This window comes from Halichoeres trimaculatus, unplaced genomic scaffold, assembly GCF_033239565.1.
Source record: "Halichoeres trimaculatus isolate MK-OKI-2021-1 unplaced genomic scaffold, fHalTri1.1 fHalTri1_scaffold_15, whole genome shotgun sequence".
NCBI lineage: Eukaryota > Metazoa > Chordata > Actinopteri > Labriformes > Labridae > Halichoeres > Halichoeres trimaculatus.
The window spans coordinates 32,497,170-32,522,921 of NW_027437193.1; the positions used below are offsets into that span (position 1 = coordinate 32,497,170).

The 25,752-nt window shown below is 41.5% G+C and overlaps 1 protein-coding gene across 1 annotated transcript in view; it reads right to left on the bottom strand.

Annotated features, from left to right (window-relative positions):
• The window catches only part of LOC141804538 (cadherin-18-like), a 124,611-nt gene extending 99,077 nt beyond the window's left edge, over positions 1 to 25,534 (bottom strand). Inside the window, exon 1 of the mRNA XM_074689009.1 lies at positions 25,381 to 25,534. The gene's annotated coding sequence lies outside the window, so the exon portion shown is untranslated. The remainder of the gene's footprint in view (positions 1 to 25,380) is intronic.
• Between the last annotated feature and the right edge of the window lie 218 nt (positions 25,535 to 25,752).

Here is a 25,752-nt window from a genome sequence, read left to right on the forward strand (position 1 = left end):
AAGATTATTTGACCAGAGAGAGTGATGCACCACATGTGCTCAGTTGTTTGATCTGAGGTTTTTAGCGCACTGGTGGGACAGGAGGAGAGAGAAGCAGAGCTGTCTGCAGCGCTGCCTTTCATCCATTACGCGCACGCAGAGGGACAGAGGTGAAACTGTTGCTGTATCAGCCAATAATGGCATGATCTCACATCGATCACTGATAAAACAACAGTTTGCTACTGTATGAAAATGGCATGGTTATGTGTTATTTTTAAAGGCATTATTGAACTGGCTCGAGTGGGCCAGTGGAGCGTGCAGTCAGCTGACCCGGAGCCTTTCAGTTTCACTTTGAGCCTGTGTCTGTTGTCTGTTGTCCGGTCTCTTGTAAGGGGGCTCTCTCTCTCTCTCTGTCTCTCTCTCTCTCTCTTGGCTGTTGTCATCCTCAGTGTGAATGAATGTTGTAATCATCCAGATAAATATCAAACATGTTTGAAAATTATCATGGCGGCTCCGACAAGTCTGTGAGACGATCGTGGGGCTAAAGATTCATCTGTCAACCGCTCACACTAGAAGATAATCTTGCCCGAACGTCGGGGCGTTCATTTATCAAGGAAATGTTCCAGCTACACTCAGTAAAACTGTGCATGTGTGTGCTAGTCACTTCACGGCCGACTGCTTTTCCAACTTTGGACAGTACAACAGAGGGCTAGTGAATAGACTGGTCCTGAATCCAGGGGCATTACCAACCATCCTCCAACAAACCTGGGACCCTAGAAATGTGAGTATTTTAAATGCTGTGTGCTGTGGAGCAGATGTAAGAGCTTTTCCTCAGTGTCCCCCTGTCTCTGTGTTAGCTTCAGGATGCTAATTTTAGCTGCGGTTAGCCTGTTGTTTTAGCCTGTAATGTTACGGTAAACGAGCTTCGCTACTTTCTAAACATTGTGGCGCTGCTCTTAGTGACACTGAAGAGTGGGGCAATATCAGCAGTGACTCATTTACATATGAAGGCCACGCCCACTAAATCAGAGCGTTCTGAACAGAGGGGCTATGAGAGCCTGGAAACAATGCTGCTGTGCTTGATTTATTGGCTTTTTGGACCAAAACATGTTTCTACCATTTCATGAAGACATCAATGATCCATATTAAACTGCAGAAAAGGAGCAGAATGTGGGACCTTTTAACGTGATGATCAGCCTCTGCCACCATCTTATAAATGTGGTGTGAACATAACTTGTGATGTAAACTTTGTTAATTATGATTAATTGAAAGACTGTTGTGTTTTAACGCAGTTCATTAATGTACTCCAATCAACATGGAACATCTCTCAATGTGTGACTTCCTGGCATAATGATACCTTGATGTAATATTTTGATGTAGCTGAGAGCAAATCAGTTCAGTTCTATTAAACTGAACAGTTCACATTCCTCTCAAAACAGGGTGTGAATAAGTTGAAGCTGTCTTTTGTTTCCCTTCGTTAAACATCTCTTTTTAGAAAAAACTTTTTTTAACTTGAAATAATGGTCTGACTCTGCTGCTGAAAACCATCTGCCTCCATTTCCACTGATAGGAGGAAGGTAAAAAAACACAGGTGAAGAGCTCGGAAAAACAAAAAAGACCTCAGATGAACAACAAAGAAACAAACTACGACAGAAGCCACGGGGCCTCAAAAAATGATGTCTTAGAACAACTCTGTGTGTTTGCTTGTCTTCCAGAGTTAAGGTGTGTATTCAACAGGAGCAGAGTCACTCAGCTCTGATTAAAGACCAGTTTGCCAACTCATCCTGAGCCCATTATTTTTCAGCTCAGCACTAATTGCCGGTTTGTTCAGGATGACAGATTTCTGTGATCGCTTTCCAAAATGACACAGATGGGCTTCCTTTGACTCTCTATTTATAACACACTTTATAAATGTGTTTCAGTTGCACCTTCAAACTCACCTTTAGTGCACTGTGAGAGGGAAACTTTGAATAATGAAACGCCAAACAACACAAGACGGCTGCAGAGAGATGACGGTAAAGGATGAGAAAAAGTAAAAAAGATTAACGACGGAGGATATTTGAAGAGATCAAAAAAAAGTGAAGGATCATGAAAGAGAGAGGTGAGGGTTGTTCCAACTCTGCTTCAGACTAAATATCTGCCTGTTACACACACACACACACACACACACACACACACACACACACACACACACGATTTAGATAACAGGTATTTCCACATAAATCCATCCTGTACACACAATGGCCCTCATCAATCTTGCCTGAGAATTTGCGCAGATCTGGGTGTAAAAATCAGTTTACGGCAACGTCCGTGTGTGATTTATGAAACATGCGTACCAGGGCCAATCACGGCATACGCCTGATCAGCTGTTGATAAATGTGCAGTTGAAAACAATCGTAATTTATACAACACGCCCCTAAATATTCAAGGTTCAGCTGACCGAACTCACGGAATTTACGACTTGGAGGGACGCATTATGGGAAAAAAAGGGAACTTCTCCGTGCTGGTAATCGACAACGACATAGCAACAGAGGTAGAGAGTTGTTCAGCAGTTGGAAAAGTGGCGTCAGAGTCAGAAATAACTCACCATCAAGGAAATCACTGCAGCTGTCAGCAGCGTGGATGTGACAAACTAAAATAAAGCAGAGTTTTAAACATTTAGTTTTCACAGCCTTTCCTTATACCTTGATTAATTGATCCTTGATGTCTGACTGTTAGAAGCCGCAGCTTTATTATTTGGTTCCGTTCAGGTTCAGAAACGTGGAAAGTTGTCTTTTAAAGATGTGTTTGAGCTCTGCAGGAAGCTGCAGACTCCAGCCTGAACCTGTCACAGACTGAGGAGACTGTGGAGCTGAAGTGTGTCGATCGTGCGCAATTACGCACGGGTAGACCGGAGTTTATGATTATTTGCACCAAAAGACGAGCACATAGGTTGTGATCTCGTGTAAATGAACGTCCTTTGGTATGAAATTGAGGTTGAACTTTTTCGCACACAGTTCATGTTTGTATGATAATATTGTAAGGACTAATATCATCTAATAATCTCCACAGTAAATACTGTAATCAAACAGCGTCCTTAAAAAAATCAGTTCTAAAAGTTTGATCCAGCGTCGTCTGAATGTACTCTGCAGTGACTTTGTCATGAACATGGGAGTGCATTGAAAACTGATAACAGCCTCTCTATTTACAAATGTTTTAGGTAAACACATATAGGAAAAAAAACAAAACAAACAAACATAGAAATCAGCTGACAGCTCGCGCTGCTCTTTCATGGCGAAGTATTTTATAAAATGGCGGAGTAATAATGAACTGTTAAAAACATTCTTGGTGTCATATCTAAATCAAGGATCTAAGACAGATTGCTGCACACTGCCCTCCACTGTCATGAAACTTGTGTACGCGAACTCAGACCTGGCGTGGGATTTGAGCGTACATGACGCCCAAGTTCAGATTGATAAATGCTGATCTGTGCGCCGAAAGGAGCGTACACCCATTTTTCAGGCGTACGCACGTTTGATAAATGAGGGCCACTGACTCTCACACTTTCTGTGCTGTCTGTGTCTGTGAGGAGAATTGGAGGCAGTGAAAAGGTTGAACTTGTTTTTTTAATTGGCTAATAATCCATATGCATGAGCTTGAAGTGAAACATCCTGAGGCATGTAAGAGCTTTGCATGCCACACGTTTATCAGCTGTAATTATTTCATGATTCCCACTCTTAGCTCCAGTCAGGGCAGTGTACTAATTTAATAACATGTAAATGTAAGCCTACAGCTCAGGCCTGGCCCCCAGGAGACGGAGCGAGTAAGACAGAGAGATGTATAAGGTAATTACATAAGATGTAAAGTGTCCCCAAGTGACTTCAGGTCTCTGTTCAGAGCCCTGTTTTCTCCCAGGGTCAGCAGGGGACGACCTTAGAAAGAGTTACAGCTGTTGATAAAGCACCCCAAGGTGTTTCTCCCTGTGCTGCAAAAGTTGGTATTAACCCCTTACCGAGTAAAAAAGTGCTAGTACTGCTGGGATCAATACTTTTACATAGGAAAAGTAGGTTGTCAAAATTGAGCAAGAATAACACAGAACCCCTAAAATGAATGTTTCTGTCCATAAATGAAAGTAAAGAACTAATTTGTCCATCAGAAAATAGAAATGTACCTCAGTTTTTTTCTGCTCTGTTGTAAAACAGTTCATTGGATTATTTATGGATATCAATAAATACAATATATCAGCATTAAAGATCTCATTTTGATCTAAGAGCCTGCAAATACTGGTGGGTTCACCATCCCAGACACACACAGAAAAATGTTAAGGAAATCAGTTGTACACCGGTAACTCACAGCAGCGATGGACAACAACTTCAGCAACTGCTGACCAGGAAAGCTGCCGAGCAAGTTGTCGGTTGATGGGTGAAGTTTCTCATTCAAAACCAGAAATAGAGACAAGATTGAAGCAGCAATGTCAGAGAAACCGATATCAGCAGCCAGAGCCTAAAGGGTAGCCTACAACACTGTTTGACAACTACTGCTCTGTGTCCTGTTATCTCCACTCTCACTTGGGATTGCAGCACAGCGCTTCTCACACTCATGCACAATGTGAGCATGTAAAGAGAGGGAACTACACATTGATTTGTTGGGCAATGAGCTCCCAAGCCTGCCTCTTCCCTTGTGCCCTGATCCCAGGACCCAGTTTACTGCTCAATACTTTTTGATTCTCCTCCATTAGCTGAGCCAACAGCAGGCTCTGCCTGGTACTATTTTATAATCCATATCGTTCGTTGTTTTGGTCGTTCTGCCAAATCAAAACCTCTTGTTAAAAGGAAGCCAGTAATCACAGGAAGTGCTGATGGCTGAGTCTGCATCTATGAAAATCAACCACACTAAGTAGTAACATTATATCCATTATATAATGAATATATAATGAATTATATTATATATATATATTATATTCCTCCATTTTATTTTTATTTTTTATTCAAATCTCATTTTGGAGAATTTGTAAAACTCAGAATGATTTTTTAAAGAAATTTGAAAACGCATTACCGTCTTCTCCATTTTTTCTACAAACCAAGCCCAACCTTCTTTTTGTACATGAAGCTGCACGTTCTCTGCACTAGAGGAAGAAGAACATGGGTTAATCTCTTGGTCTCTTGTGTCTGTGTGTGGAAAACACACAGATGAATCAAGTCAGCATCTCACCCCTCATCTGTTCCCCCTGGAGTGGCATTTTAGAAATCAGATGGTAAATATGAAAATATAAGATAAGTAAAACATGCATGGCTGTGTGTACAAAGTGTGTGTGTTCAATTTATTTCTATAAATGATGGAAGAAAAATCTTTAGCTATCTCACACATGTTGGTCTTAAATCTGCTGTGCTTGAATCTGAAAAGACGGATCCAGATGTTTCATTGGACTTAAGCTGTGCTCTGTGCACAGATAACATTACAGGATGTTAGCTTGGTAACTGACATGCCAATGTGTTCTCTTTCACCTTTCTGAAAAAAAATTAAACCACTTCAGCTTGCTGGTTGCTTTTTATTACACTTGAAACTCCAGTTTTTTGTTTTTCTTGTTCTCTTAAACTGAACTGATTAGCATATGTCAAACAGAAAAGGCCATTTGAGAAGATGAATAACAAACAAAAAGCCAAAATCCTGTTGTTTTAGAAAATGTTTGTCTGACAGCTGAACAACTAAGCCAGAGAGTGTGTTGTTGGCTTGTTTTGAATTCCTGTCACTCTCACTGGCAGCGCTCTGCACAAGCAGCCTGCAGGACTCGTATTACCTTAGACGTGAAGCCCTCTAAATGCCAGCTGTACCAGCCTCCTCCACCAGCAGGCCAAGAAAACAACAAACAAGTGATAAATGTGTCATCAGCAGGAGAAATAGCTTTCTTTTTCTTTTCCCTCTCTTTGTTCTGTGAGAACAGAGTGACTGGTTTTTTTATGTGAAGCTAATTCAGGTCAGGCACAAAGTTAACGTTGAAATGAATTATATGAGACCCAGAGGCAGTCTGCTGTCCTCTCATCCCTTCATCATCAGGCTCTCCTATCGTTCTGAGTCAACATTTTATCTGCAGAGATGAAACAACTTTCAGTAATAAATGTCACTTCTCTTTAATGGCCATACCCTTCCTCAGCTGATTGTACACTTGCTCAGCACTGCTGAATTACATCACTTGTATAAATGTATTAGACAGTTCAGGGTCCGGCTGTCTGAAGTTGGAGTTGATTTTGATTCTTTAAGGCTCTAAATGAGCCTTTTGTACTCAGTGTTTATGGATAATCTGTCTGAGGAGCCGCGAGGACAAAATCGAAAATGTAAAGTTGAACTCCAGACTGTGAAGACATTTGGGTTCCTTTGGATTTGTACTGTGGACCTGCTGCTGCTGTAGGCCTGCTGCTACAGCTCTACTGTAGCAGCAGACCAAATACATTTGGTCATCATCATTGCACGATCCTTTGCTGTAACATATGTGTTATGTTAAGGATTGGTTTTTATGGCATTGAGGGTAGTTATTGCTGTTGCATAGAAACTGTTCCTGAGTCTATTTGTTCTTGATTTGAATGGAGTGACCAGAGTAAGAAGTGTCCTTGACAATGTTCCGTGCTCTCTTGACACAGCGAGCACTGTGCAGGTCGTCCAGTGAAGAAAGGGGGCAGCCACTGGTCACCTGGGCTGTATTTATGACCCTCTTTAGTGCCCTCCTCTGAGCTGCTGTGCAGCTGGTGAAGCACACATACTGGTATCTAACACCATGTAGCAAGTCGTATAAAGGCTTTAAAGTGTACATGTTTTTATTTCATTGAAGCTTTGAAGGTAATCTGCTAACACTACCTAGCCTGAGCTAGAAGACTTGCTTCAGTGTTCAGAGTCAAGAGCTTCAGATCAATCATGCTTTAAAGTAAGTTAAATCGTGTGTATATACCTCTCACTTCATATGTATGTACTTTTATTAAAGCATAAGGTAGAAACAGGGCTAGAGATCTCCCTTAAAGCCCCATAATGGCTTAATGCATAACTCTCTTACAAGGGATTCCTATTTTGTACATTGAACAAGTTATATAGCTCTTAATCTATCAAAATGCTATGGAGCACTTGGCGCCAGCTTGATCCTAACGTACATTGGAAATTGCATTGAAAAGCTAGTGGTTAGTACGCATTGATAAAACTCAGTTTTACCAGCAAAATATCAACTTTCATCACTGAACACGCAAACAAGTGTAATAGTCTCCCACATGAGATTCATTTTTAATTAATTCAATATATAGCTCTTGCCAAAATGCTATAGAGCACTTGGCGCTAGCTTGATGCTAACATACATTGGAAATTGCATTAATATAGCAGTTATCATACATGGATACAGCGTTGTTTTTCCATCAAAATATCAACTTTCATCACTGGACAAATAAATGCACTTAACTTCCTCACAAGTGATTCATTGTTAAGCCATTCAGCATGTTTTATCTCTCCTACTCAATGTAACAGTGGTGTGGAGAAGGCTGAAAGAGCTGTCATTCCGTCTTTAAAAGGACACTTATGTACGATCACACATAACCTCCTTCAGCGCTTAAAAAAACAAACCATACTTTAAAACATCAACAAAAGTATTAACATTGACCACACAGCAATGACCAAAATGCACCAGTTTGGATGATTTGACAACAAACACTTTGCTGTGACTGAAAATCCTCAGCAACAAGTGAGTCAGGAGATGTACATCATATTTAAGTGTCCCCTGGAAACACTTCTGTTGTGTTGTAGATAATTTGCAGTGTGTTTTTCTAATATGTTGTGTTGTGGTCTTTGCAGCGCTTTTTCTAAATATGTCATCAAATTGATGAAGATGTTTTCTTAATTTGCCTGTGTTTTTGTCTTTTTGCATGTGTTCTCATAAGTTGCAGTGCCGTGAACTCTCAGGGCCACCGTAGTTAAGGGACCAAAAATGAAGTTATTTCATTACCTCTGCCAAGGAGGTTACGTTTTTGGGGGAGTTTGCTTGTCTGTTTGTCTGTAAACAATGACTCAAAAAGTAACCAACAGATCTCAATGAAATTTTAAGGAAACGTTCAAAATGGGATAAGGAAGAACTAATTAAATTTTAGAGGTGATCTGGATTACCGTCTGGATCTAGGATTTTATTTGAGGATTCTTTATCAGTGTGAGATAAGGTCGTTTTCACCATATGTGTATATAACTCCACAATAAATGGCCGGACTGCTTTGCAAAAGAACACAAGACAAAGTCACCATAATTTCTGACAGATATAAAAGTACAATGCACGTCCTGGCTGTATTTTGGACACTAAGATCTGCAATATAAAATATGTACTGGGTCATCATAGTGTTTCGACACTGTCAAGTAACAAATAATCGTACAAACCTGCAACGAACACCAAAATGTAGCAGACAGTCTGCTCAAAGGGAGTATAACATTAAAGTAAGCCTAAAGGGTTGTGTGACAATCACAATATGCTTTGTGGAGGTCTGCACTCTCTGAGTACTTTTCTAGTTTATTATATTTTTGTAAAAGTAATTGGCTGATCAATCAGTTATTAGAATTTTATCTGCCAAATATTGGAATCAGCCTCTGCCTCAAACATCCCAGTCGGACCCTACTTTATTGTAGCTGTACCACTGTAGACGACAGGGCTGAGAGCATCTAGTGGAGATCAACTAATACCCAGAGTGTTTGGGCAGCTGTCAGAGATGTGGCTAACTTGAAAGCTAGCTCTTTGCTCACATTATCAAGCTCCTGTATAGAGGGATTGTCTGTATATATCATAATAAAGATGCGCACACATTTTGAGCACAGAAGCAGCATTTAGCTCCATCCATTCAGACGAGTAATCGCTTTTTAAACTCTAAGTTCAACCTGTTAGCAGCATCAAAATGTACGCTTGTTCTGTGGTCTATCAAGTTTGGATGGTTACAAAGTAACCAATGTTTTGGAGTTAATAGCGACTATGCTAACTGGTGACTCTCAGCTGAAGGCATCAGTGATTAATCATAGACTGTATAAAACATGGATGCAGTCTCCCCAATGTCACTCGTCTGTTTCTGAGACAGAAAATGAAGCACATTGGCTATAGCGGCCATATTGGTAGTGGCAAGGGCTTCGGGTACAGCTATAGGGCACATGTCACTCAAGTGACCCCTAGCTGTGTCTCTGATTGGGCTAGCTCGCAATCTCAATATCCTCTGAAGGGCCGAGTCACAAAAAAAAGTCACCCCCTATACAGTGAGTGCCGATAGTAAAATGAATGACTTAGTGAGAAGTGTTTTGAACCAGGCTGTAAATAGGTTAGTTTCTGCTTCGAAAATTGCTTTTTTTTTGGCTTGGTGTGTATGTGACTTCCTGTACTTCTGGAGCCAGACTCAAGCAGACACTGGAGAAACAGCAGATTTTAGCACTTCAGCATTGTCTCATATTCTTGGACCAAAGGTTGTTGCTTGTGAATTATGGCTGAGAGTCACCAGTTAACAGGGTCACACTTTACACTGAAACACCAGAGACGTCTGCAGGTGTAATTAAATGTGCCGTCTTTAACCAGGTTTGACAACAAACAAGCAATATTAACTGCTGATATTCAAAATCCAGATTAGACTTTGCTTATTTAATGAAAAAGTTGGTTTTGGGGCTGAGGTTTTGACCAAACATGGACTCAGTATTGAGAGGAAATAATAAGTGAAGCTATAAATGATGATGAACAGAAACAGATTTTAGGGTCAAAGTAAAATTAGGGAATATGATGAAATGATGAACCAGTCTATTAAACCTGAAATTCACAACCATTAATATTCTGACTTGGTGCAGTACTCTGGACGTAGTTTCTGGTTCTTTTATTATGAACCTGGTCTCAGACTCAGCAGCCTGTGTGCTTTTTTTGGTTTGGGAGGGTTTCTAAATTAATGACACATGTTTACCTCTGGTCTGTCACAGTCTGGTTAGTGTTCACAGATAACGCAGTCATGAGCATCGGGTGACAGTTGTGTGTTTAAATTCTTCTCAGGGGTTCATGCTAGATTTCTCCAATAAAAATGTGGAATGTAAATTTTTTTGGTTCATACGTCTCACATGAATCATGTGAGACTATGTGGAGGTAACACCTTTCGGGTCTCTCTGCCCACTCAAAGCCCATTTCCACTGCTCCTCACATTCACCCATCCACACCGTGATGACAGCGACTGCTACAGGAAGTGACCGCCAATATTAGTTAACTCACTCAGCCACCCACACACCACTGACTGCTCCAGTGGGAGCTGGGGATTGAACCACTGACCTTCTGAATGACGGACACCGAAAACAGACATAATTTGAATAACATACTACTAAATATTCTCCGTTTAGCCAGTCTGAGGCACAAAATTTACAACATGGAGGGAGAATTACAGAAAAAAAGAGACTTTTTAGAGCTGGAGATCAGCACCATAGCAACAGAGGGTTGGCAGCAAGAAAAGTAGAGTTAAAGAGAGAAAAGAACAGGTCTACAGGGAAATCACAACAGCTGTCAGCAGGGTGATGTGACAAAATAAGCTATGACAGAGTTTAACTTTTTATTCACACATCCTTTGTGTTAATGCTTTAATTCATCTGTGATATCTAACTATATTTTATTCATCACAATAAAGTCCAAAACTGTGGGCATATCTCTTAAAAATGTGTGTCAGCTCTAAAAGAAGCTGCAGACTCCAGCCTGAGCCTGAACATGTCACAAACTGAGGAGTGGGTGGAGCTTTTACCAGGTCTGCGTTAGTTTCAGACTCCAAAGATGGAGACAGGTGGGCATGCACCGTACCTGGTACAGATAATAATAAATGTTTGATATCCAGGACTGTGAAATAGTTAGCTCACTATTTGATATCAGTGACGTTGTTAGTGCTTGTTTTTTAGTCTGGCGAAGAGGTGTGTGGCTTGTGAGGGATTACACACAGATAAACCAGAGTGTTGTGGTTATTTATTCAATCAAACAAGCCTGATGGTTGTGATCACATGTAACTTAATGTCTTTTATCATTTAATAGTCACTTTTCACACACAGGTCAGATGTATATTATAATATTGAGTGAAACAGCCATCTTCATAGTAGTTGCTGTACTCAATTCGGCTTCTTTAAAGTGATACTCCAGGATGGAACAAGTTGGAGAAGTAAAGCCTTATTTAGCCGTGTTTTTGTGTGAAAGTAACGCGCTGAAAATTCTCTAAACAAAGCGTGAATGCAGACCGATATCAGAGTTTTTGGTGGGAGTCTGTTTATTTGTGTTTTTGGTCAAGTAAAATACGGCCCCGTCTGAGTGCAGAGGAAACCAGCAGAGGAGCAGGGAGGGGGTGTTTGGTGTGTACGCCCTGGGCTTCTGCTGTCCAAAAACATCGCTGCAGGGGTAATTTCTGCCCTAAACCTTGTGACAGGACCCAACTTGTTCCATCCCAGAGTAAGAAGTAAGAAAACAAAACACATCAGCAGTAAAAGTTGATCCAGCATCCTCCAACTGTTCTCTGCAGAGACTTTATTTTGGATATGCGAGTGTTTCTAATCACTGATAACAACCTCTCTAATTTTCAAATTAACTGTTAAAGGAAACACGTGTTATATGAAGAAATCAGCTGACTGCTCAGGCTGCTCTTCCCTTAGTAGTGTATTTTACAAGATGGTAGTCGAAGAGTGAAATGTTGGAAACATTGGTGTCATATCTAATTTAACCATCTAAATATAACTGTGAAAATCTGTACTCACATGATTTTTTAATCCTCCATAGACAGAGAGGAGCAGTGCAGTGAGGAAACACTGATGTGAAACTTGCATTCACAAAGTCAGAGCTGGTGTTGGATTTTAACTTGTTGGTCAGATCAAAAAATGTCAATCTGTGGGTAAACCGCTACGGTGGCTGACAAGGGCTACACACACTGCAACGCCTAAAATGACATGCATAATGATAAACACACATCATGTTCAGAAACACATTCAAAAACAAATGCAACAGCTGAAACAGACTGCACAGGAAACAAATGCACTGCAAGAAGTAAATCAACTGGTGTCTATATGACTTCCTGTACTTCTGGAGCCAGCCTCAAGAGGACACTGAGAAACAGCAGATTAGAGCACTTCAGCAGTTTCATATTCTCAGGCCAAGGGTTGCTGCTTGGAAGAGACAAGAGAAGGAGGCATAGTCCAAAATAAAACAACCTCACTTTTTCAATCCAATCCACTTTATTTATATAGCACATTTTACAAACAGAGCGTTACCAAAGTGCTGCACATCAAAAACTTAATAATGAAAACAGTAAAACAGCTTCACCAGTTCTCATTAAGGTAATAAAAACAAGTAACAGTAAACAAGAATACACTAAAACAATAAATAGTACAGAAAATAATAAATACAAATGAGATAGATAAAAAAACAATTAAAAGATAAAATCAGGAGAACAACAATAAACTAAAAGACACAGAGGACCACACAACTCACGCAGAGTTAAAAGCCAGAGAATAAAAGTGGGCCTTAAGATGAGACTTAAAACAGTCCACTGTGGGGGCAGATCGGATGTGGGGGGACACAGCGTTCCACAACTTAGGGCCGACCACAGAGAAGACCCTGTCCCCCTTTGTTTTAAGTCTCGTCTTAGGCACCACAAGCTGGGACTGGCCCTTGGACCTCAAAGCATGCGCTGGAGTATAGATTTGGAGAAGGTCCGTAATGTACTGAGGGGCCAGTCCATTCAAAGCTTTAAAAACAAACAATCAAATTTCAAAATCAATCCTAAAATGAACAGGGAGCCAGTGCAAAGACGCAAGAATTGGACTAATATGCTCATGTTTTCTGGCCCCTGTTAAAGGTCGTGCCGCGGCATTCTGGACTAACTGCAGGCGCAAAAGAGCTTGCTGGTTAATACCAGAATAAAGTGCATTGCAGTAGTCCAGGCGACTTGAGATAAAAGCGTGCAAGACTTGCTCAAAAAAATTAAAAGATAAAAATGGCTTGACTTTTGATAAAAGACGAAGATGATAAAAAACCCGATTTTAAAGCGGCATTGGCCTGTTTGTCGAGTTTAAAATCACTGTCCATGGTGACGCCAATGCTGGTGACTGTAGGACTCACATGAGTGTTTAGGGGTCCAAAGTCTCAATTTGGCAGTATTTGGCAGTATTGCCAAAATACAATGACTTCGGTCTTTCCCTTATTGAGCTTAAAAAAATTTGAGATAACCAAGCCTTGACGTCATCCAGACAGTCAAGCAGGGGTGTCAGGGGGCAGTGGCCATTTTTAGTTGTTGAGACATAAATTTGGCAATCGTCTGCATAAAAATGATATGCAACACCATGTTTTATAAAAATCTCCCTGAGTGGGAGGAGGTAGAAGGCAAACAGAAATGGCCCAAGGATTGAACCCTGGGGAACGCCACAGTGAAGGGGGGCAGAAGATGAGGAGGAGTCCCCCAGCCTCACTGAAAAGGACCTCCCACTCAGGTAAGACTCAAACCACTTTAAAGCAGTCCCCCTGACACCCACACAGTTTTCCAGACGAGACAAAAGAGTTGCATGGTCTACTGTGTCAAAAGCAGAAGACAGGTCTAAAAGCACTAAAATGGCAGAGCTACCACAACCAGCAATTAGAAACAGATCATTAAAAACCTTTAAAAGTGCAGACTCAGTGCTATGAAACGCCCTGTAACCTGATTGAAATTAGTCAAAAATGCTATTAGCATCCAATAAAGGTTGCAACTGGGCCAAAACACATTTCTCCAGAACCTTGGAAAGAAGTGGTAATTTAGAAATAGGCCTGTAGTTAGAGAAGTTTGAAGAGACAAGGCCAGACTTTTTAATCAACGGCTCAACCACAGCTTTCTTACAAAAGGAGGGGACCAATCCCCTTTTTAAAGGGGATTTCCCAGGAAAAACCATTGTCTTATAACGAGCATAAATCTGCCTTCTTGGATTTATAAATCAAGGGGACTTTTTGCTCATATTCATTGATTCATATTTTTTGATTATCAAAAAGTAATGATCATGTAGTTAACACAAAGTGTAAACACAGACATACACAAATCCATACAGAGTGTATGTTACAGGGGGTCAAACCCTCTCATTGATCTGTATCGATCCACTGTCACCAACAATGCTCATCATATTATGTCACCTGTGGACTGCAGTGACACATGGGTGGAATTATGAAGCCATGGGCTAATGACCACGCTCCAGGATTGTGTTCAAAAGCAGAAGCTGGTAACCTGGGTTTAAATCATGATTCACATGATTTGATTACAGCCAAATCCGTCACGCACATGTGATCCATGAAGTATAATCACTGCAAGCACATCTTTCAGCAATCATTTTAAAAGAAGCGGGGGTTTAAAGGGCTATGTCGGGCCAAAGGGACTTACCATAGGTCTAAAAGTTTCTGAAGTTGTAGCCGTGTTCTCTGTGTCTCAGTGGCCCTCATTTATCAAACGTGTGTACGCCTGAAAAATGGGTGTACGCTCCTTTCAACGCAAGGATCAGCATTTATCAATCTGAACGTGGGCGTCGAGTACGCTCAAATCCCACACCAGGTCTGAGTTCGTGTACGCAAGTTTCATGTCAGTGAGGAGTGCGGTGCAGCGAGGGAAATCCGTCTGTGGAGGAGAATTATTAGATCATGTGAGCGCAAGATATTTTCTGACAGAAACACTGATGTTCTTAGATTAATATTTACATCGTTGAATTAGATCTGACACCAAGAATGTTTCTAACATTTTACTCTTCTTCCGCCAATTTGTAAAATACATCTGAGCTACATAAAGCTGATTTCTTCCCTTAAAAAAGCGTTTCCTTCATTGGTTTACTTTAAAGAAAAAAATATACAGACGCTATTAACAGCTTTTAATACTCTCCCATGTCCATGATAAAGTCTCTGCAGAGAACATTCAGATGACGCTGGAGCAAACTTTTAGCCTGGATTTTTGGAAGGAAGCCATATCAATGACAGGATTTATAGTGGAGAAGATTATTTCACTCCTCACAATATTATCTTAAAACTTCACCTGTGTATATAAGAGAGTGACTATTTCATGACAAAACGCTGTTCATTTAGACAGGATCACAAACAACCTGCTCATCTGGTGGTACAAATAATCCTAAAACTCGGGTCAACCTGTGCGTAATTGCACACGATCGACGCACTTCAGCTCCACTCCCTCCTCAGTCTGTGACAGGTTCAGGCTGGAGTCTGCAGCTTCTTTCAGAGCTCAAACATCTTTAAAAGAAAACTTTCCATGTTTCTGGACCTGAACAGAAACATTTAAAAACACTGTGGCTTCTAATTGTCAAATATCGCTGATGAATAAATCAAGGTGTAAACAAATGAAGTGTAAATCAAATGTTTAAAACTTTGCTGACCGCTGTAGTGATTTACTTGCAGACAAGTTTTTCTGACTCACTCCGACGCCACTTTTCCGGATACCAAACAACACGGCGTCATTTCTCTCTTCCTCTGTTGATATGGCGTTGCCGATCCGCTGCACGGGGAAGTTTCCTTTTTCCTGCAATGCGTCCCTCTATGTCGCAAATTCAATGGGTTCAGCCAGCTGAACCTTGAATATTTAGGGGCGTGTTACGTAAATAATGATTGTTTTCAGCCGCCACATTTATCAACAGCTGATCAGGCGTATGCAGTGATTTGCCCTGGTATGCACGTTTCATAAATCACACGCGGACATTGTCGTAAGCTGATTTTTACACCCAGATCCGAGCAAAGTCCCACGCAAGATTGATAAATGAGGGACATTGTGCTGACTCTGAGGACACGCTTCATTTGAAAAGACACTTCATGATGACATAGGCGGGCCATGGGCGCATGTGATACTTGCTAAAGTCTGGTTCACATAGAGGTAGTGTGACCGCTGGCTGTACCCTCCAGCTGAGGAACAGCACTGCGGGGGGGAAAGCGTGCTTAAGCACGGCACGGATTGGATGGCCAGTGTGACCACGCCCTGACAGAGCTCTTATGCTGTGGCAGTAGAAGGAGACAGTAGATGCTGTAATCTTGCTTATGAGCACAGTCCAGAGGTTTGCTGACCAGACAAAGTGTGACAAAGACCTCTGCTGCCAGGAGGCGGTGACTAACTCAGCTGCTCTGTAGACACAGAGCTCAGGGCGGCACGCTGAAGATATCTCGGAGATATCTCTGGAAGGTGATGTGCACGAGTGAGATGTGAGCGGCTTCAGTATCAAACAATGACGGTGTGTACTTACACATGGCTGTGGTATGGTAAAGAAATGTTTATAATCCTATTGTTATCAGAGCTATTCTATATTTTATTTATATTTTTATATTTATGACACAACATGAGAACCAACTCTCCAAAACATATCAGAAGAATGGGCACTGCTGTATTATTTTTTTTTAAAGAGGACTTTCTTTTCAGAGGAAGTTCAGCTGAAATAAGCGAATGGAAGGAAAGAGATCAAACTGTGGGTGAACTGTGACCTTTTGGAGTTTAACTGTTCTCTATTAGTGGATCTAATGATCAAACACAGAAACACACTGACACACACACTGACTGACCTTCTGCTGCCGCCCAAGGGCAGCAGCTGCTCTGCTCCTTCTTTCAGTTACACAAGATCTATCAGAAACAATTAGCCACGGATTAGCATCCAGTGCGGCTAATTATGATGCTAATCAGAGGGGAATATACAGCGGTTCCTTAAAGGAGAGCTGTGGCTGAGGTTTGAATGCAGACGAGGTTTCTGACTTCCATTTCTGTTATTGTCTGTGTCAGTCTGTCCTTGACTCTGTGTGTGTGTGTGTGTGAATATATATATATATATATATATATATATATATATATATATATATATATATATATATATATATATATATACATATATACCATAAAATACCAAATAAACGCCGGGTTCCTAATAAACGCCAGGTGTAGCAGCACGTTTAGAAAAATAGACGCCCGTTCCAAATAAACGCCAAATAACGGTATGGTAAGTTACTCGGCGCAGCCTACGAGCCGCACTCAATTTCTTTCGTGTTTTTTTTTTTCATTCCACGGTCGTAGTTACAGAACACACATGCAAACGCTGAGCTCACAACTGACAGTTGACTCATGAAAACTGATTCTTTTAAAAGAAACATAATCAGACTGCACCTTATTAGTAGTGGTGCAACGGATCATGATTGATCTGTGATCCGTTAGGGATCGACGTAATCGGTTCGGCACACACATGACCCTACAGGGGCAGATAAACAAATAAATGGACTCCCACCAAAAAATCTGATATGGGTCTGCATTCACGCTTTTTTTAGAGAATTTTCAGCGCGTTACTTTCACACAAAAACACCGCTAAATAAGGCTCTACTTCTCATTGTGTCTTAAAACGGCGCTACCTCGGCTGCAGAGCCACAGCTGGCTACGAGGCGCTCGCCACTTAGTGTATCAGTCCTTGCGCGGCGTGCCAGATATAAACAAACGCAGGTAGTCTGCCAGGACGAATTATGCAATAACAACATAAAGATGAGGAGGCTTTGAAGAGTCAAAGAATAAGACGTTACCACTTCCACTGAATGTTATTTTCTGGGAAAGAAATTCAACGCCTGTTCCAAATAAACGCCCGGTCCCAAATAAACGCCGCTGATTGAAACAAATAAACGCCCCGGCTACTATATGGTATTTTACGGTAAATATATAAAAGATCATAAAAACACAAAACACCAGGGTTGGGCAGGTATTTACCTTAGTACCACAAAAGTACAGTAGTAGTGAAATAGCCCATCCCGCCCTCCCACCCTGGTCTGTCCATAAGAAAAGACAAAGCATCTTAGAGTCTGCAGCACACAGACTCAGATCTTGTGTTTTGTCAAGGACCAGATCAAAACTCAATTTATGAGGATTAAGTGTGAGTGTTATAAAAATAGGTTAGGAAAGGTTCAATCCCCACTGTGTTTAAGATTCAGATAAGTAGAGAAAAAAGAGGAATCACTGTCAGCCCTATCAGTTTAAGAAGCCTTTTCTCCCCTTATCTGATAGTCTGCAGAGAAAAGAACATGTGCTGGCTTTGACAGGTTGGTTCCTGTTGGTCATGACACACAGATCCTCATAGAGCAACACTGGGTACCAATAACTCACTGTCCAACAGTGTGTAAAAGCACCCACTCCATTTGATGCCCAGGAAGAGTCTCATCAATGCACAGTTAGACACACTTCTAATAGATGCTTTGCTCAAAGGCACAGCACTAAGACGTGTATGCACACTCACTTTTGAGAGATGTGGGTCACGACCTCTCATTGGAGAGTGGTCTTCACATCCTAGACTCAGACCTTCAGGGGCCACTAATGCACTTCCTGGCTGTGAGAGGAGGATCTCTATAAGCTGTTAAATGTCCCCTGACAGCACACGGCAATATAAGCACAGGTCCAACTCCAAACACAGCACCTCCACAGAAACACACTCTGAACTACTGACTGCTGTAGAGTAAATACTGCTGTCCGACCACACCTCTGTGAACCTCTGTGAACCTTTGGGAACCTCTATGAACTGGGTTTAACTACACTGTGACAAATTAATGTAAATTTACAAGAGATTTACAATGGTAAAATCCTATTCCTTTTTAATAAAGTACTGTGAAAAATTTCACTGGAAAAAAACGGCAAAGATTTTACAGCAAAGTCATTTTTGTTGTGATGGCATTTTGTAACTGTGAGTCAGGAGGAACACAGTGGACGTGAGACCCTGCTGTACATTGAGATGTTACACTGCAGAGTGCACAGACTAGCTCTCTTTGCTCTATATGCAATGATGCAGGAAACACACTACTGAGTAACTTGTTACTCTGATTTGACCAAGGGGAAACATCTGGTCATTAAAAATGAATCCTATGTGGAGGTGCTAAAAGTTGCTGTTCATCGAGAATCCACTTGAGGCTGCAGAAAGACCTGTAGTTATGTTCACATCTGGCCATAAAAACTGACTTTCACTGCATTAAAAAGCATATATACAGCCTGGTTCAAAAAACGGCTTGGGTCTAAAAAATTGATGTCACTATTGGCACACACTGTATCCAATCAGAGGCACAGCTCAGGTCACGTGACCCTGCACATGTAGCTGTTCAAAGAAAGACTCACAGCCAGCGTCAAATGTGGCTACGTCTGCAGATTGGCTTCATTTCATGGTTTCAGGAACTGATGGGTGATGTCGCAGAGACTACGTTCATGTTTTATACACTCTATGGATTTGAGCACTTTTTTCAGTAATAAACAATATAACATGTTACTATTTCCAAACCAGTTTTCAGATTAAAGTTACTTACCCAAGTCACTGTGTGTTACTATTCTTTTCATTTTTCTTGTAAAAAATAAATCAGCTCTTTTCTTGCGTCTCGGAGAGTGACAGGAGTTGTGTGTTCATCACGTTTCAGAACAACTCACTTATAAAAGCAGCCAGCACACAAAGGTAAACAGAGGGGGAGAGGGGACAGAAGAGCACTAACTAATAAAGTAACTTGTAATCTAACTCAGTTACTTTTAAAAGTGAGTGATCAGTAAAGAAACTAATTACTTTTTAAAGGAGTATTCAGTAATTGGATGCCTTGTTAAAGGTAACTGTGGTAACACTGTCTATATATGACAGGTGGTGCGTCTTAAAGCGATAATTTCATGCCTCCTCTGTCCTCTCTCCTCCGCATTACCGGAAGCACTTTATCAGTCACCATTTTGAAGACTGTCCCAAAGTGATAATTGTGCTTGGAGGAGAGAGGAGAGAGGAGACTGATCAGAGGAGCCATGATCGAGGAAACACAAGCTGGCTTTGCGGACACGCCCCCATATGGAATATCACTCTCTGATTGGATGCTGCTGCAGCTCAGACTTCATCACATCATACTTTACAAAAATATTGGAGGTAATGAGAGAGAAAAGATGAGCTAAAGACAGACACTGAGGATCGTTCAGAAACAGGTCATATATCTGGTAATAAAGTGTTTGTTTTGAGTTTAAAGCAGAAAATACAGAACACAACCAATTTGAAATCAACACAACGGAGGATTAATACTGAAAGAGAAAAAAATAATAAATTATGTCTTCCTAAGAGGCAATAATCTAGGTTGTATTAATACATTTCAGAGTTCATGATCAGATGTGCTCTAGAAAAAGGCTAAATAATTCATAAATAATCTAACAATTGTGCATTTTACCATTATTATTTTACCAGTATTCCGTGTGCTTCTAAACAGCACACAGAATAAACAGAGAGCAGGTTTTCTTCATGTTAACGTGTTTGTTAAACAGGTCAAATTCATGCATCTCTGGTAAGAAGGACTAAGACACAAGTGAACAACGCAAGTAAAGGAAAGAAGGATGGAACTTTATCGCTTTGAGACACACCCATGGACTGCCTGTTTGTGCACCACATGAAACAGACCAGCTGTCTGTGCTCCATATGGCACACACAGATTGTCTGTGCTCCACATGAAACAGACCAGCTGTCTGTGCTCCATATGGCACACACAGATTGTCTGTGCTCCACATGAAACAGACCAGCTGTCTGTGCTCCATATGGCACACACAGATTGTCTGTGCTCCACATGAAACAGACCAGCTGTCTGTGCTCCATATGGCACACACAGATTGTCTGTGCTCCACATGAAACAGATCAGCTGTCTGTACTCCATATGGCACATATCTGTGCTACGAGTGGCTCGGACTTGCTGCACGGATTGGCTGCCTGTTCTCCACATGGCACGGCTATCTGTGCATCACAAAGTAAGGACAATTTACTGGATAATTTTTACAATGTGCCAGCCAATTTTAAAATGGAGAAAAAAACAAATCTTTTTTTCTCTCAGTTTCCTTTCAAATACGACTACTGGGCAGTAGTTTAATTGGAGCACAGACAGCCTGTGCCCTCCTCACATTTCACAATGTACAGCACGGTCTCATATCCACTGTGTTCCTCCCCGACTCACAGTTACTAAACGTCCTCACAACCAATATTACTTAGCTTTGAGATAACAGTAGAATACTGGCAGCAGGGTTGTGACTAGTTTACTGTTATTTCACAATCATATACTGCCATCAAAGATTCAGTATTGTACGGTAGAAATAAATTACAGTACCTGCACTGTGCAATAACAAAATAATTCACTGTGAAATAACGGTGAAACAACTATTGACAAAAATGGCCAGTAATTTTCTAACAGTCCACAGCATTCAGAACAAAAACAGCCCATGGTCTTAGAGCAATAAGATGTAGGTGTGAACATATTTATCAGAGATTACTTAACGCTAATGATAGACCTGACCTCAATCCCTAACCGTGACACCTTTCAGCTGTTGACCCTCTCAGTCCAAATAAAGAATCCAAACACAAAGAAACAAAGAGACCTCATGTGCCTTCACAAACCCCATCAGCTGAGACTTCATGCCTGGGTGCTGAAGCGTCCATCGGGCACAGACTGAGAGCAGAGCGGGAGCCACTTGACGGGTTTTGTCACTGCACTCTGTTCACATCTGTAAGTGGGCTGATGTAAATGGACAAGTTGTTACGCAGATCTCTGTCTGACCTGAAATGCTTGTGTTACTGAGTTTCATGTTTTCTGCAGCAGCAGCAGCAGCAGCGGTAGATAAGCCATCTCTGCTAAATGGAGCTCAGTTCAGAGAACTGTCAGCCAGAATCCAGTTTAACACTGAACATCTGTGTTCTTACTGTGTGTTTATCAGATTCCTCTTTCTGGCAGAGGGAAAACCATCTGCACAGGAGTTTCATTTTGGCAGTTTTGCCCTAATTTATCTGTTGTACAAAACTTCTCAGCTGGACTTCAGATAGTTCTCCCTGTGGATAAATCCAACACTAGCTCCAGACTCAAATAATCTTCAGAAGTGAAAAAGACCTTTCATGGCCCTCTGAGGATTAATTCTAAATCAAAATAACACTTTATAAAGATCTACTTAGCATCCTGCATAAACTCTTTATCCTTTTTTAAAAAAAGAGAACAAACATTTGTATCCATGTGTTTTTACAGGAGATGAGCTGTGAGCATGTTTTAATCCTCAAGACGCTGCTTTGATCCCTTTTCAGGAAGGATCACAGGCACCATCCTTAATCTTCAAATTTTACTGCAGATTGTTTTAATCTTTTATCTCTTTGCTGATTTTATGCCTCTGATCTTTTATTTCCTTTAATCTGTTGCTAGTTTTTAGCCTTCTTCATGGAGTTTTCTTCTTTTTCTCATCATCACAGTTCTCTCTTGTGTACTCATATCTATCCTGTAAAGCTTTCTTTAACCCTGTTCAGACAAGTGTCATTTCAATAAAGTTAAACATTATTTTATTATCAGAACCTCTTAAACCTGCTCTGGTGATATGGCGCAACACTTCTTTAACCTTGAGGCTGGTCTTAAGTCTGAGTCCATCTCATTAGAACTTGAACTGCACAGCAAGCTGCTTATAGAGCGGATATCTGATATCGTCATTAAACACTGTGCAAGTGACAACTTTTCATCAGTGGTGTGCACATGGGGGCAGTCAACCCCATTATGGCCCAATTGATAAAATTGTGTGCTAAATTGCGCTCTTTGGAGCCAAAACATGTACTAATGTGCCCTCTATGTAACCGAAAAGTGTGCTAGTGCCCTTGTTGGAAACAAAATGTTCACTAAAGGGCCCCATTTTTTGCCAAACATGTGCTATTGTGCCCTTTTTGGAGCCAAAACATGTGCTAATGTGCCCTCATTTGAACCAAACATGCTAATGTGCCCTCTTTAGTATCAAACATATGCTAGTGCTGTCTTTGCGACAAAACATATGATAGTGTCCTCTTTCAAAGAAAAACGTGCTAATGTGCCATTTTTGGAGCCCAAACGTGTGCTTCAGTGCCCTTTTTTTGGACCAAACATGTGCTAACATGCCCTCTTTGAAATAAAAACCTGTGCTAGTGCTTTCTCTGGAGCCAGAATGTGTGCTACAGTGCCCTCTTTGGTGCCAAAATGGGCACCAAACTGCCCCCTCTAGTGTTTTGCACTATATTTGACACATTTAGTGGTTTTGGCAACTTTTTAAGTTAAGTTTTTAGTAAGTATAATTACTTGCAATGCAGGAACACTTTAATACAATGAGTTACAATTTAGATTGTTGCCACAACTTCTTCAATGATTAATGCTTTTCCCTAAAAAAAAAAAAAAAAAAACTGTGTGGATGATTTCATGAGAGTAGCCATTTTGCAAAGGGCCAAAATACAACTTCAGCTGCTTGCAGTGTAGTAATAATCATCCAGGGGATAGAATACAATTATTTTATTCATCCATTTTCTGAACCGCTTATCCTGTTCAGGGTCAGGGTGGCTGGAGCCTATCCCAGCTGTCATTGGGGGAGAGGCGGGGTACACCCTGGACTGGTCGCCAGTCAATCACAGGGCTGACAGAGACAGACAGACGGCCATTTGCGCGCACACTCCCACCTACGGACAATTTAAAGTGACCAGTTAACCTGGTGGTGGGCATGTTTTTGGACTGTGGAAGGAAGCCAGAGAACGCGGAGAGAACCCACGCATGCACAGGGAGAACATGTAAACTCCACACAGAAAGGCCCACCAGCCAAGCAGAGAATCGTCCTGGTGACCTTCTTGCTGTGAGGCTGCAGAGCTTACCATTGTGCCACCGTGCAGCCCCCATACAATTATTTACTTAATTTTTAACAGATTTTGAGGGAAACTATTTATTACGTTGATGAGATAAATATCCTTAAAACTCATGTATCAAATATGGTACCTTCAGCGATAAAGGGTTTCAGTAGTTTTCTTCTCTTGTGGACAGACCTGGTAAGTTGAACTGTCTTTCTTAATCGCATCATGATGTTGTCAGGTTGGCACACATTTTGTGGCATTTTCTGACAATTTCAAACCAATACATAACCCTGCCATTTTAAAATCTGTAGTCCACTTCCTGCAGACAACTTTTTTTTGTTGTTGTTTGGAGAATGGCATCAACAAACAGCGTGAAAGTGCTGTTGAAATGAGACTGTCGTGTTTTTCTACTTTGTTAGATTTATTAGCAGGGTACACTGTGTGGCGCTGCTATGCTGTCGCACTGTTATAAAGCTGACACTGCTTATAGCATCTGGCTTGCCCACCACTGACTGAGGAGGGAACAGTTGGGTGTGGAAACACAAACAGGATCAGGCTTTACTGATCCAACCTGTACCAAACTCTACTGATCTAAATTGGAGGTTAAACCACCAAGACTGAAACTGAAGAGAAGCTTCTGTTCACGCACAGTTTACAGTGAAACTGAGACCCACCAAAACCTACAGAGATAATATGAATCAAGAATGTTGGTGTTTGACACATCCTGAAAATGGTCGCTCCTGAAAATGAATAACTGGACTGTAAACACTGACCTGGCAAAAATAAAATGAAGGAGAAGTCCTGTATTTCTATATTTTCTTGATAACTGCCAGCTTCACTGGAACCAAAAAGATGTTAGCATTTATCCTCAGAGGAAACAAAGTCGAGGGGCAGAGTTTGCAGTCAAACGGCATTAGAATCTGGACGGATGGATCAGTGGACATGTTGAACAAACTCTCTCTGAACCTGTCTGCACTGTCACTTATGGTATTGTGTTATTGTCTTGTTTCCATCCTGAGCCCAGTCCTCTGGATATAACAGTGAAACTAACAGCTGGGTGGACAGGAGGGTGTCATGTAGTCTGTGGCAAAGAAAAACCTAAGACCAGGATCTCCTAAAGAAGACCCTACTTGCTTTGACTAGATAAGCAATCTGTGAAAGAAAAGTAAGAAATGAAAGACAGGAAAGCTCTGGACTGAGCAGCAGATATACTCACCCTTTGTACCCGCTCAGCTCAGTCCAACCTTTAAGTCTGTCTGAATGAGCTGCATTAAAATACAAGGACCCTAACACCTTTTGCTCACCAGAAGAGTGCTGTTTGTGTCAGGAAGCCTCAGAGGCTCACATAGTCCCACAGATTCAAATCTGCATGAATCCAGCTGCCTGCTGGGCCAGCATGAAGGACTGCAGAGACCTGATCACAGTCCAGCGTGCAAATGATTTCCTTTAAGCTCCGCTCTGCCTGGAGTCAAACAGCATCAACACATTGTCAGAGTGTGTGAGAGAGTGTGGGTGTGTGTGTGAATGGCAGCATATGTGCAGTCATTAGAACAGCAGCTCCGCATTCAGCATGTGTGTTTGTGTGTGTGTGTGTGTGTTCAGCGTTTCATCCTCACACACACACTGACTCAGAAACACAAAGAAACCCCTGACCATGTTATCTCTCTGACATCACACATGGAGCTGCAGCAGTAAAACACTTTGACCACATGGACACGGCAGGAGCAGCGCTCCCTCAGCCTGAAGCAGGGATGGAATGGAGGTGAAGACATGGGAGAAAAGAGGTGGAGGGATGAGTGGAGCGATGGTCTTTACCTTGTTCAGACTCCCCCCTCCTCACGCTGCAGCGCTCTCAGCTGGTCCCTCTCTCTGGATCCCTCTCGCTCTACATCTCCCACCAATGAGGAGCAGAGAGTGTGTGTCTCACTCTCCCCCTCGCTGGCTGGCTCTCTGAGGCTGTGGCACTGACGAGAATAAAAGACCGCCTCTGTTCACTCTGACACCACCTCTCCCTCTCCCTCTCCCTCTCCCTGTGTGTGTGTGTGTGTGTGTGGACTCCTCATCCTTCCTTCCTCTTTATTTCTAATACCTGCGCTCACATTCGTTTCTATGGCTCAATCTTCTCTCTCCCTCCCTCTTTAACTTTTATGTTTTCTTTACTTCTTCTTTGTCATCTTTTTCTTCATT